General features: G+C 36.8%; 1 pseudogene; it reads left to right on the forward strand.

Moving 5' to 3' along the window:
- The first annotated feature begins 5346 nt into the window (after positions 1 to 5346).
- On the forward strand, positions 5347 to 6036 carry LOC128124419 (14-3-3 protein eta-like; annotated as a pseudogene).
- The last annotated feature ends 6770 nt before the right edge of the window (positions 6037 to 12806 follow it).

Genomic DNA, 12806 nt, shown 5'->3' on the forward strand with positions numbered 1-12806 from the left:
AATATGTTGAGAGGCATATAATAACTTTAAAATGTTGAGTTAGGGATGTACTTCCCAAGTTTGTGCCACATTGTCTGGTTGGAGCAATTTGAGAACTGTTTGAGTTTAATCTGACCTTGATTGATTTTATTTCTTACATATTCCATTACGCATATTCTCCATAACCTTGAACTTTAAGTGGAATATATATATTTCTAAAGTTCCTAAGAAAGCAAGAACACAAGACAGTGATATTCTGTTTGTGTGGAATGGGTTTGTAAAAGTAGATTTGAGACAGTAAAGTAGATACTACCACAAGAATTTGGAATTAAGAAAACAAGTCCAGCACCATTTGCTAAAAGGGTAACAGATATCAATACTTCACAGTTAATTAAGCAATCCAGAAGAACTTTTATGAACTGATGATACAAAGATATTGAACATCCTCAAATCTATAGTTGAGGCTGAAACCAGCAAAACTGCCTTATTAAAAAATGCTGAGAATGGCAAAAAATAGCATTCCCAAGGGAAAAGCACACCAATTGGTTATCTAATACTACATGGTCAACCCTGAAAACATTCATACAAGTTAACATTATTCTGACTGAGCTGGTTGTATTTATGTATTTATTAATATATAAGAATATGCATATACGTATGTGTGGTATGCAACAAAATTAATGAAAACAGAGGCCATGAATTTGAACAAGACCAAGGAAGGGTATGTGGGAGTGCTTGGAGAGAGGAAGGGGAAGGAGGAATTTATGTAACTATATTAAACTTTCTTTAATGTGTGAAGGGAGTGTTATACATATAGATTAAAGAAATTTGTATTTGGTAGTAAAATAATATTCAGATAGTATCAATATATGATGTTTAGGCAAACCACAAACCCAATAGGTTCCAAGTGTAAAGTCAGAAGCTTGTATCTTATGTAATTAAAAAGGCAATTGACAACTGATCATTCACATTAATGCTGTTCAGTTCTTAGCTCTTCATGAAAGAGAATCTGTGTTTGGTGTTTCATAAAGGAATGCAAATATTTGAGAATTTAGCAAAGCTTAAAGTTTTGGGAATGTTTGGAAGGCTGATGATTTAGTATGATGAGAATATTTATAAATTATTTACTGCTATGTAATAAATAATCACAATCTCAATGGTTTATATAAATAGTCACTTCTCTCATCTAACTGGTTCAGAAAGTCAGTAATTTGAAAGCAGCATAGCTCAGTAGTTCAAGGTTCTCATAAAATAGCAAATGAACTTGGAATCTTTGAATCCTGGCATGTGGGGTGGACAGACTCCAGGAAGAATGATTCACGCAGCTGTTTTCTAGATTCCACTCTTTTTATGGTTATTGACTAAAAAATCTCAATTCTTCAGCACAAGGTCCTTTCCAAAAGTACAAAAGTATGAGAGAAGCCACAACAGACATGCAAAGGGATAAGTCACGAGTACTCAAAAGTGACTACAAATCTTTCTTGACATGGTCACACAGCCCAGGTTTGCTGTTGTGTGGAAGAAGACATAGCAAGGGGTTGAACTGAAAGAGGTGCAGATCTCTGGGAATCATTTTGAGGCTGCCCATCATAAAAGTTAATTGTTGTTAAAAAGAAGACAAAAGGTAAAATATGGTGTAAATAAACTCCCACACTGCAAACAAGCAGTTGTCTGTATTTTCAGCTTGCCTACACTTGAATTTTATAAGAACATTATCTTAGATAGGGTTACAATTGTTGTGATGAAACATCATGACCAAGGCAACTCTTATGAAAGAAAGCAATTAACTGGGAGCTTACGTATAGTTTCAGAGTGAATCCATCATAGTGGAGAGCCTAGAGCCAGGCAGGAAGGCATGATGCTGGAGAAACAGCTGAGAGCTTTGCATTCTAATTTAAATTTAGAATAATTCTTAATAAGTATAACTTACAAATATAAAAAATAAGCCCTTTAGTTTTATTAGGTATATGAAGTACATTTCAAAGTTCTCAACATATTACTAACACTGTAAACTTCATCGCACGTTTTACTGAATAATCCTGGTATGGAGAATACCTCAGTTGACTTTTTGTCAGACCTGTGTGATAAGAAAATAGGCTAGATTACCATAGTTCACCCAGATCCAAATATAGGTAACTCTGTGGCATTTAATGCTTAATTAAATTTGAAAGGTCACAATGAAAATTGTAATTGGTTGTTCCACATCCTTTACAAAGATAAACATAACTGCTTAATTAAATATCAGAGAACAATTAATTAATTAGGCCAATGCTGTAGAGAAATACCTCATGAGTCACTGAGTTCCTTTCTCTACCATGTTTTTTGGGTAGGGTTTTCCTGGGAAAAGCCTAGTGACATAAGTGAGATATAGTACTACATTTTCCTCAGTGAAGCTTTTATGGCTGGAACTAGGTTTATATAAGGGGCAACTGTTTAGGGTTCCTGGTTTTTTTCTCTTCTTTCTTTTTTGGACCTTTATCTACCAATATCACTAAGAGATCAATCTTTCTAAAACACTAACTCAGTCCATCAATATCTTTCTTTTCTTATTTATTTCTTTTTTTAAATATTTTTTTTGTTTTTCCTTTTTTGTTTGTTTGTTCTTGTTTGAAACAGTGTCTCTCTACATAGCCCTGAATGTCCTGAGACTCACTATGTAGACCAGGCTGGACTCAAACTCAGAGGTATGCCTGCCTCTGCCTCTGAGTGCTGAGATTAAAGATGTACGCCATCAAGCCTGGATGACCATCAGCTCTTGACAAAGAACTGAGTTCCTGATAAATTCCAGCTCATTTACACATTCTCCTAAAACCTTCATAGTATATAGTCTCTCCACATCTCTGCACTGGTTTTCCGGTATACTTGAAAACTCAGTATTCTTGGCTTGCCTTCATTTTCTAAACCAATAAAGTCCTTTCTTACATTTAAGACTCTGAATGTAGCATTTTATTTCTCTCCTTTAAAGTGTCTGTGCAACCTTTAAGTCTCAGGTCAAATATAATCCTTATGTGAACTTTTTGGGCAAAGTAAATAGACTACATTTTTTTTCTCTTCTAGACTTAAAGCACATGTTCCAATAAGCAACCATTATTCTTTCTAACTTGTATCAAAATAGCCACACTCTTTGCCTATCAGTTTCTCGATGTTGACCAGGGATATATTAACAGTAGTTTATATGCCAGCATTAAAGTTCAGTTTGGATGGATAAATGGGTGGATAGACTAATGGATAGATGGATGTCTTTAGAAATATGTAGATTGTTTGTGCTGAATTCTTCAATGATATTGTGGCACACAGCACTCTTAATACAGACATGGGTCCTGTCTACATTTTTATCTCTGGAATATATTTCTAGAAATTGAAGTCAAAGGCATGCTACTACATGGAATGATTTTAGAGAAAACCATTCTTGCTAAATCGATTGCAAGAAGGCACTGAAATTACATAGCATGATCTCCAACTTTACAACATGTAACTACTGTTATATTGCAAGTTGGTAAATACTATATCGATTTCAATGTGTTAAGTTAAAAACCCACTTACTCCTAACAAGAACCTCAGGAAGGAGGTATTTTATGCCCATTTTTACAAAAAAAAAAAAAAAGGACACACACAGAGTAAATATTTTATATATGATCATCTTAAATATCCAACAAATATCTGGAAAGTCAATTTTGAAAAATCAAGGGCTACAAAATGCACCATAAAAAACACGGGTTAAGGATATCTCTGCAAAGGGGTGGGGGGAACCAACAATGAATGTTCAAAAATTTATTGTGGAAAAAAAAAAACTTTGAGGAAATTCCCTTCTGAGACTTCCCCAAATCACAGCATTGGAGAGAATCTGAGTGAGACTCTAGGGCCAGGAGTGAAGCTGTAAATCTGAGGCTTGTGTCAGACCATTAAATTATAGTGTCAGAAATGAGAATCTAAAGCCCGTCAGTGGTATAAATAACTGAAAAGAGATTACAGTCTAAAACGGGCTGCATACATATTAAACAAGTGCTGTGTATTCCGCTTGGGAAAATATATGATGCTAAATCTAATAGCCCCATCTTGCTTCCTGGCTCTTGAGTAGAAATTTAAAGCCTCAGCACTTTGAAAGGGAACAAAAAGACCAGGGGAATCATGAATTCTTGTAATATAAGAATGTACTAATGAGTTCTAAGATACGAATTGAAAGATGCCTCTTAGAAACACCCTGTACTTTAAATTGGTCATAAGTAATATTTATCAACTTAAATAAACAAAATAATCCTATAGCTCTCAGGTTTCTCCACATGAGTCTTTTGAGGGAAAGTCTTACTCTCTAGCTCAGGCTGGCCTAAAAGCAACTATGTAGCCCACAGTATCTTGGAACTTGCAATCTTCCTGTCTCTGCTTGTCAAGTAATGGGATTACAGGTGTAACCTGGCATGTCCAGATATGTATTTTATTTTAAATTCTTTATTTTCTGTACCTGTCTTTCTAATCACTTATGTTTTTGTTTTCTTGTTTGTTTTTAGGGAGCTTTTAATGTCAGTGACTAACTGAAAAGATTCAGAACTATTTATGAAGACATGCAAAGTAATTAACAAGGACTGGTATACACATAGACAGACACTTGTGTATAAAGTCTGTGGTATCCAACTATATGAACAGATAGATGGGGAAAGTAGCAGTCTTTCTGGAGGATGTGGCCTTGAGAAATGCAGTCACAGATAGAGAAATGCAGCTGCTTTCCCTGTGAAGTTACTACCATCTGGTGCCAGACAAAAATCCCAGCACATCTCTCAACTTCTGATTTTTATCATTTTGTTCCTACCAAACTGAAGCAAAAAGCAGTCTTTAGGATAGCAAGTAATAATTCTGAAGAAGCAGATCCATTAATAATCTGCCCACTCCTATTATTTTACATAAATAGTACATAAGTATAAACCACAGGAATGTCTTCTCAGTCATTGTATCAAAGGCATGGCTAGTCCAGGTATTTGGGGATTAGAATTATATATAAATTAAGCCACCATCAATGTTCTACATAAAAAAAAACACACAAGAAGGTTGTATGTGGGGGTGAGGAATGGAGATGAGGATCTAGTAGATACTGCTATAGTCCTGGTTTCTCTATAAGCTGGCAACCACATTCCACTGCCCCACCCATTCTTCTTTTTCCTCTACATTCTGACAATATTTAGCTGATGGAGGTGTTTAATCAGATGGAATATCCATGTTTGTGTCAGACTTATAGTCCTTTCTGATATTCATTATTGGAAAAGAGAATTTCATGTCCATTATTTTTGGACAAGTAAGTTCTGACATGTATCTTCATGATGCTATGGTTGAAGGCCACTGGACGGAATGCTGAGATGAAGCCAAGTCAAGAGTGACATGGGGGACAAAGAGCAGCTGCTGCAGCAGTGTGCCTGGTGGAGCTAGCAGAGCTAACACATGGCCTCTGCCATTGAGGTGGTGACAGAGCTGAATGCACCTCTATCTGATGAAGATCAAAATCTCCTCTCTGTGGTCTACAATAATGAAGTTAGTGCTAGGCAATGGACATGTAAACAAGTTAGAGATAGTTAAAGCTTACCAGGAAAAGACTGGAAAGAGCTGGAGACAGTTTGCAATATGTCTTGACTCTGCTTCCTCATCAAGTTCCTCGACAAGATCTACAATGATTTCCTGTATGAGAGCAAAGTGTTCTACCTGAAAGATGAAGGGCAATTACTACCGCTACTTGGCAGAGGTAACTTCTGGGGAGAAGGAAAAGAGTGTGGTTGAAGCTTTTGAGGACTAGTATAAGGAAGCCTTCAAAATCAACAAAGAACACATGCAGCCAACATACCCTATCTGGCATGGCCTGGCCCTCAATTTTTCTGTCCTGCTATGAGAGCCAGAATGCAACAGAGAAGGCCTGCCTCTTAGCCAAACAAACTTTGATGGTGCCATAGCTAAGCTGGACACATTAAAGGAGGATTCCTATAAGGACTAAACACTCTTATCATGCAGCTGCTGCGAGACAACCTCACTCTCTGGACAAGCAACCAATAGGATGAAGAAGCAGGCAAAGGCAACTGAAGACCCTTGAAGTCCCTGACCCTTCCTTCACCCACCACCCCCATGTTCACTGATTCTTCCTCCTCACAATCACTATAGCTAATGCTAAACCTATCTGGGTTGGCAGCCCAGCTGTTCAGATCTGCCCTCCTGTCCCTTCTGGAAGCAGTTTCAGAAAAACCATCTTGGGAATTTGCTGGGCTGATGGTTGCTTTGAGCCACAGGGCACTCCCTTTTTAAATCATGCAGAGAAGTGTGTTCTGAATGAGGTATTTTGTTTTTGTCTGTTGATCTGTGGCAAATGCAGGTGACTGTAACCGAACAGTGAGGAAAGGAGGATTAAGTACCACAGGCTATGGCTGCTATTTAAAACAAGCTGATAGTGATCTCTTAACCAGCACAATTTGTGCATGCACAAATGAAAGTGACCCTCTTACCCTTTCCTTCAGCTAATGGAAACTGACACAGCACCACCTTGCTCCTTTATCATCAGCTTTATAACACGAGCTTTCAGCTGCTCTTGCTGTGCCTCTTTAAATTGTGATGTGTGCACATCTTCTTTCCAATTCAATGAAAAGTTCTGATACGTGTAACTTTTTTATTGTGATTAAGAATCATGGATTTATGGGTTTTTTTTAACTCTTTGACTATTGTTCTTGTGTATTCTGACAGCATCATGTGTGTCAACCTGTGTCAATCATGATGGGTGGTTATGAATTGCCAAACTGCTAAAGTAAATGTTTTTGGACTTAAGAGGGTAAATAAATGCTACTTTAGGAAAAGCAAGATTTCTTTAGGTGGACATTCAGAAAATGTGGGCAATATGGTGTTGAAAAGTCTCTGGGTTCATGGCGTCTTAGAAATATTCTGATGCTTTTCTGGATCATAATCATCCATCTAGAAATTGATTGAACACAACTTTCTCTCATTAATTTGTAAAACATTGAGAAGTATGTGAAGACACAATTCAGAGCACAACATGAATAATATCTTTTTCAGAAAAAGGGGTCTTGTATAGATTCATTATCTGACTCACAAGTCATGCGTGTACTTCTCAAAGGCTAGAATACAGAAAGAACTGCCAGCATCAGTAGTTGATTTTTATGGAAGATAGCCAAAGGACCTTCTCTCCTAAAAGCCATTAATATGCAACACATCAAGATAGAATCCTAATTGACGTGTTATGCCATGGTGTCCCAGGCATAATTACCTGAAAACATAGGTGGTAGAATACCATTTTTTTCCTGATTTATAAATCAAAATTTTGCACATCTTGGACCTCACAGACCCAGTGTAATCTTTCAAATATATATTTGATTCTTAAACAAAAGTGAGTGTGTATTCCAACATTTGTTTTATGTTACTTCACTATTAAATTTCATAAAGGCTTTCCAATAGTATTTTTTAAAGTGGTATTTTAGTGCAGCAGTATAAGGAGATACTGAATAAGAAAATGTTTAGTAATCCATTGAGAAAATAGTGTCTTCTAAATTTAGTTTTAAAAATTCAACCAAGTTCTTTAAGTTAAATTAAGACATAGGATTACTTGTATAATTGAACCATCTCTTATTTGATTCCCCTAGAAATACCCAACAGATTCTAACATCCAAGGATGATTTAAATTCACTGGAGAAATGAAATGATGATTGCATAGTAAATCATGTTGTCTGTTGATTAACCATTATCTTAATAAATACCACAGATTCATACATAACATAAAATATAGCATCATAACACAAAATAGTAAATTCCCAATGGACGTAACAATTAAGTAGTTTTATATAATCATAAAATAGAAAATAAAAGTGTGTATTGACATGATCTTGAGGGAAGCTTTTAGAAACCTTTAAAGAAAAGAAAAACTACTAATATTAATTAATTAAAAAAACTACCAAAATCCTTTAAGACCCTGTGTCCCAAGAAAAATAATAAAGGGAAAAAGTAGAAGAAAAGTACACATACATTTTCACAAATATGATAAAATTAAATATCTGTTCATAATCAAAGAAAACAAGATAAGACCTCAAAGAAAACCTGTAATGTTGGTAAATAATTGAGCAAAGAAAGAAAAAAGTGATGGATAAGCTTAGGAAAATATTGCAATTCACTAATGCAAGATGAATACTAGATATTTTAAAGCAATACTGAAAAATATTTTCATCACTTGAGAATAGTAAGTTAACTAAAAGTAGCATGTAAATAGCACTCTATTGCCCTTATAATTGTCAGATTAAGATCACAAAGTAGGGCTGGAGAGATGGCTCAGAGGTGAAGAGCACTGACTGCTCCTCCAGAGGTCCTGAGTTCAATTCACAGCAACCACGTGGTGGCTCACAACCATCTGTAATGAGATCTGGTGCCCTCTTCTGGCCTGCAGTCATACATGAATAAATAAATAAATCTTTTTAAAAAAAGATCACAAAGTAATAATACTATGAGTAATTTAAAATTTCTTAGCACATAACTCGTATGTATTGTTAACTAATTGAGAATTTAGAATCAGGAAAAAACAAGGACTATTAACAAATTTCCACTCAAGTATCACCCTGAATGTTTTCACTGAAGCCAAATGCTCAATTTATTTTATTGATATTGGCATCCCAATTAAATCAAGATTCAGATCCATCACTACTGACAATTTACTCATCCTAAGCTCAACACATCCTCAGGGTAGGGCACTGTGTCATGGATGGCTTTAATTCCTATGTACATAGAGCTGACTGATCTCTTTTTTCCCAGAAACTGGAAATCTGATGAATCTGGGAAGCTCCTGAATATCATTTACAAAATTGAATACATAATCTTATTTGGTAACTGTTGCAACTCTGCTTACAAAACCCTATACATAGAATCATACAGGAGATAACAAAATAGAATTTGCATCACGTATGGCAACTCAGTACAAAAAGTAGAGCAAGGCAGTAGAGCTTTTTCTAGCTTACTCTAGAGGAAGTGCTTTGAGTTGGTAATCCCTAAGCACAGCCCTTGGAATAATTTAGCCACAGAGCTTTCTTTTAAACAAGTGTCTTCTAAAGAGTGTTACTACAAACCAGTAAGTTCATAACCAGCTGATGCCACATCATACTTCAACTCAATAATGGGATTTATTTAGTCCATGCTCCTCTATGCTCATAGGAAGTAGCTTTTCCCTCTCCTCTACATATGGCAGAGGGTAGTTATGTTATCTTTTTTGCTTACAAATTGGTTATCATTGTTAATGTGTGTTTCAGCATTCTGTGTGTTTTTGTATTCTTAAGATATATTATTGTCTGGTCTGTAGTGGCACAATTATTGTTTACTAAGTACAATTAGTCTGCAATTACAAAATTAAAGAACATTCAGTTTTTATCTAGAAATAAAACCTACCTTAGAAGGACATTATATATACACTGTAGCAAGTGTATGTGTCTGAGTGTACAAAGGTATGCTACCTGATTATGGAAGCCGACAGAGGTCAAAAGAGGCATTATATCACATAACTAGAATTACAGACAGTTAAAGACTGCTGTGTGGGTGGTGGGAAGTGAACCTGGGTCCTCTGCAAGAACAGTAACTTTTCTTAACTGCTGAACCCTATCTCTAGCCCCAGCTTTCTTCTTTGTTTTTTTTTACAATGGTTAAATCTGCATAATTCAATAAAGTTTAAAGTTCAAATGATTTTTTTTCATATTTACTCAGTGTGCCTAATAAATTGTCACATAATCAGTAGTCTGTCTGAAGTACTGCATAGAAAAGAAACACATCTGTGTGTCCAAGTATACAAGGGGATGAAAAAATCTCCAAGATGCAATCAATGTGTGAAGGAACTGAATTGGTGATTTTCTAGATGCTTAACATCTCTATCTGTCTGTCTGTCTCTGTCTATGTCTCTCTCTGTCTGTCTCTGTCTCTGTCTCTGTCTCTGTCTCTCTCTCCCTCTCTGTCTCTCTCTCTCTCTCTGTCTCTCTCTCTCTCTCTCTCTCTCTCTCTCTCTCTCTCTCTCTCTCTCTCCAAATGTGTGTATATGCATGGCATATATCATATATGGGAAAGATATGCTAAAAAAACTAAACAGGGAAATGAGAATGGCAAATATCCAAAGTAGAATACCAGTGGTTTACTTGAACTTTGCAGCATTTTAAATTAATTGACTAATTAATTTTACATACTGGTCACAGTTTCTCCACCCCCTCTGTTCCCACCTCTCAGTCCCCTCCTCTTCAGTGCCTGTTCAGGAAAGGGCAGATCCCCAATGGATATCAACAAAATATGACATATCAAACTGTAGTAAGACTAAGGACTTGCCCATGTATTAAAGGCTGGGCAAGACAACCTAGGATGAGGAGTAGGGTCCCAAAAGCCAGTAAAAGAGTCAGAAACAACCCCTGCTTCCACTGTTAGGAGTCCCACAAGATGACAAATCTATACAACTGTAACATATAGACAGAGTACCTAGGTCAGTCCCATGCAGGTTCCCTAGTTGTTGGTTCAGTCTCTGTGAGCACCTAGGAGCCCAAATTAGTTGATTCTGTGGATTTTCTTGTGGTGTCCTTGACCCCTCTGGTTCCTACAATCTTTCCTATCCCTCTTCTGTAGGATTCCCCAAACACTGCCTAATGTTTGGCTGTGGGTCTGCATCTATTTACATCAGTTGCTGGAATAAACCCCTTTGATGACAATTGGGCTATGCACCAATCTATGAGTATAGCAGAATATAATTAGGCATCATTACATTGACATTTTCCCTCCAGTCATGTTTGGTTGTATCCTAGAACTCTGAGTCATCCAATCTGTGGGTTTTGGTGCTTCAGACAGTATCAGGGGTGGGATTACTCTCTTGGCATGGATTTTAGGCTAGACTGGTCCTCCACTTGAAGCAACGGTCACAGGAGATGACCAATTCAGGCTATATCTGCTATTGCTAGCCATCTTAGCTGGGGTCATTCTTATAGATTCCTGAGAGACTTCCTTTGTACCAAGTGTTTACCTGACCCTGAAATGCATCCCCTTTCCAGTTGTCTCTTTCAGTACTCTCCCTCTCTACCTTACCCCAACCAAATAATCGCTCATATTTCCATCCTGACCTGCCTTCAGTCCACTCACAAAATCTCTTCTATTTCTCCTTCCCAGGGAGATATGGTATCCCCGCTAAAGCCCTCCTTGTTAATTAGTCTCTCTGGGCCTGTGGATTGTAATGTAGTTATCTTTTATTTTACAGCTAGTATCCACTTATGAGTGAGTACATACCGTGTTTGTCTTTCTTGGTCTGACTTACTTCACTCAGAATGACTTTTTTTAGTTCCATCTGTTGCCTGAAATTTTCATGATGTCCTTGTTTTTAACAGCTGAGTAATAGTCCATTGTGCCACATTTTCTTTATCCATTCCTCAGTTGAGGGACATCCAGTTTGTTTCCAGGTTCTGGTTATTACACATAAAACTGCTATGAACATAGCTGAGTGAGTATCCTTGTGGTATTAAATGAGCATCCTTTGGTTATATGCCCAAGAGTGGTATAGCTTGGTCTATAGAAGACGACTTGTTTACTTGAACTTTGTAGTATTTTTTTAACATTCATTATTGCATTGGGGTTTCTCTGGGAGGTTGGTATACACATAAGCAGTCACAAGATTTAAGGTAGATATTTTCAGATTGAGATGTTTGTACCTGATGTATTTGGAAAGTCTTTCATGGAAAAGATAGATAGATAGATAGATAGATAGATAGATAGATAGATAGATAGATAGATAGATAGAGAGATAGAGAGATAGAGAGATAGAGAGATAGAGAGATGTAGATAGATAGAGAGATGTAGATAGATAGATATAGATATAGAGATAGAGATAGAGATAGATATAGATATAGAGCTATAGATATAGATATAGATATAGATATAGACATAGATGGCATTTTTGAAACAGGGTTTCTCTGTGTAACAACCCTGGCTGTCTTGAACTCACTTTGTAGATGAGGCTGGCTTCAAACTCACAGAGATCTACCTCCCTCTGCCTCCTAAATGCTGGGATTAAAGGCATGTGCCAATACCACCCAGCTGGAAAAGATACTTTTCAAAAAGCATAGGAGTGAAAGGTTTTTCTTATTTCCATGGCTCATGGTAGCCATTGTATAATACTGAGCTTCAACCATCACACATTTATGGAATGTCATTTACTAGCTCTTTGTTCTAAGCTCAGTATACCATCTTCCTAGTGCATTAGCCCTAACCATAATCTCTAGAGTCCCTTACTCTTAAAGTACACAAGAATAATTTGTAGTAAACAACAGCTCAATTTTTTTTTTTTTTGGGTTTTTTGAGACAGGGTTTCTCTGTGTAGATTTGCGCCTTTCCTGGAACTCACTTTGTACACCAGGCTGGCCTCGAACTCACAGAGATCTTCCTGCTTCTGCCTCCCGAGTGCTGGGATTAAAGGAGTGTACCACCACTGCCCGGCATAGCTCAAATTTTAATCTATACTCCCATGTTCTGAACTTGATTTGATCCACCCGGACACATTTCCAAAGTTTGCTTTTTCCTGTATGCCATTCACCAATCTACAAACTTTAAGACATAATCAAAGACATTTCCCAGTACTGCCAATGCCAGGAGATAGAATGACCTGGCATGATAACTCAGCCTGGGTCCTGCGTTCAACTTTCCTAATTATTTGTGTTCACTGCTCAAAAGGACAACAGAGAACTAAATCTGGAGATGGATTGGTTCCGTGGGCTCTGAGCCTCTATGGATCAAGTGTTCTTTTCAGTAATGCTATATTCTTTAGCCTTTGGTAGTTATATTTGTTTTATATATTATAT

The sequence above is a fragment of the Peromyscus californicus genome, unplaced genomic scaffold, assembly GCF_007827085.1.
Source record: "Peromyscus californicus insignis strain IS unplaced genomic scaffold, ASM782708v3 Scaffold_4__1_contigs__length_199733344, whole genome shotgun sequence".
Classification (NCBI taxonomy): domain Eukaryota; kingdom Metazoa; phylum Chordata; class Mammalia; order Rodentia; family Cricetidae; genus Peromyscus; species Peromyscus californicus.